The sequence below is a fragment of the Olea europaea genome, unplaced genomic scaffold (assembly GCF_002742605.1).
Source record: "Olea europaea var. sylvestris unplaced genomic scaffold, O_europaea_v1 scaffold439, whole genome shotgun sequence".
Classification (NCBI taxonomy): Eukaryota; Viridiplantae; Streptophyta; class Magnoliopsida; order Lamiales; family Oleaceae; genus Olea; species Olea europaea.
This window is the reverse complement of record NW_019262696.1, coordinates 547,647-549,598: the sequence shown is the minus strand read 5'-3', so window position 1 is coordinate 549,598 and position 1,952 is coordinate 547,647. Positions and strand designations below refer to the sequence as shown.

The 1,952-nt window shown below is 33.8% G+C and overlaps 1 pseudogene; it reads right to left on the bottom strand.

Moving 5' to 3' along the window:
• LOC111387941 overlaps window positions 1–1,525 on the bottom strand; it is a 21,925-nt pseudogene extending 20,400 nt beyond the window's left edge.
• Between the last annotated feature and the right edge of the window lie 427 nt (window positions 1,526–1,952).

Genomic DNA, 1,952 nt, shown 5'->3' with positions numbered 1-1,952 from the left:
CAATGGTTTCTTGAACGAGCAATCCCATCGCTTGTTTCACTTGCTTTGCCCTTGATCGCGTCATTGGTCCGCCATCGACTGTCAACGGATCTCGTCTAACACTTGCCTTCGTCGGGCTCGACTCCTGGATCATATCACACACAATTACAGACCCTTAATTGTAGAAGAAAATAATTGCATATAAACCATTCAAAATAATCAAACGTGTTTTAATATAAAAAATATGAAATAAAGAATTAAAAATCACATTACAAAGTTCATCAATCTCCTAGCATATATATTTTTAGTTTAGCATGGAGAAAGTAATAAAATGCATGATATTTGGAAGAAATAACATCATCAGATCAATAAATCAAGTGAATTTCCTTTGATCTCCGTGAAATCCTTTGTTGTTGTGGCTTCAAATTCGCTCCAAGAGGTGTTTCTTTTCTTCCCAATGCATTTTTTTGTCGAAATCTATGGCCCTAGGGTTTTTATAAAGGTTCCCCGAGTTGCTTCCATTAGAATTTTAATCAAATAAGAAAACCAGATTTTTCCCGTCGGATTTGTACTATGCGACTGCATAGTTCAATTACTTTTGGCCCTAAAAATCTCTTAACATAGGTATGCGACTGCATGGACTTTTGTACTATGCGACTGCATCGTATTAAGTTTTTTCCAAAAGTTGCAATTTAGTCCTTGAACTCCAATTTCTCATTTGTAACCTTTATTTTCATTTTTTCTTCTTCCAATACAGTATGTTCTCGCCAAATTGATCTTTTAACTCTTTCACTTCCTTGTTTATGCTTCCCGATCATCTTTTGGCAATTTTCATCTTGGTCCCTGAACTTTTGATTTCTTTCATTTTGGTCCTTTTTCGAGTCTTTTCTCATGAATTTCACCATATCCATCAATATACCCTACAATACACAAATTCAATGAAATTAAACTGCAATTCAACCACTTTTCTTATAATTAAGTCATGTTTGTAAACTAAATAAGTGTGTAAAAACACACTTATCATAGAGGCTCATGCAAGGACTGGTTTTGAGAAGGTTCAATGTTGTCTTGTGAGGTTTGTGAAGAATCAGGCAGATTGGGACTAGTTTAGGTAAAGATGCTGAAGTGTGAGTTGCATCTATGGGACAAGAAGTATCTGTTGCCTCAAATTGATCTAAATTTCCTGTAGAATTGATAGGAGTCAAATTTGAGTTACTTGTTGTTCGAGTTTTGAATTATTTCTTGCTAGTTCAAGTAGTCTGAGATAATGATAATGAGAGTTTGAGAAATGGAGTTTTGAATATGATTTGAATCACAGATAACACTATTATCAATTATTTGTTTATAGGAAAAACATTTTTTGTGAAAAATCACATTTCTTGATATGAAAACTTTTACTTCTCCTAAATCCATCAATTAGATTTCCTTGATTCCAAAAGGGAACCAAAAAATATGCATTTCTAGCTCCAATGTCAAATTTGTGTCTCCTATTTACGAATATGCTAGCAAAGGCAATATACTCGAAAACTTTGAGGTGACTGTACATTGGTTTGGATTGAAAGAGCATTTCAAAAGGGTTTTGTGGTCCAACAGAGGTATAGGGTTCTGTTTATGAGGTATACAGCTGTGAGGGCACAGTCACTCTAATAACTTAAAAAAATTCCACTCTGAAATTTTAAGGCTCTGGCCATATTTAATATATGCTGGTATTTTCTTTCGGCTATGGCATTTTGTTGTGGCGTTTACACACATGTTCTTTGGAGAACGATCTTCTTTGGCATGTAAAACTATTTCAAGTCAAATTCTCCATATTATCTGATATGAAAACTTTAATTTTAATTTCAAATTGAGTTTCAATCATGGAGCGAAAACCTTGTCAACTAGTACTAGCATCAAATTTGAATTTCATTGCATACACCCAAGTACATCTACTAAAATCATCCACTATAGTTAAAAAAATATCGAAAACCATA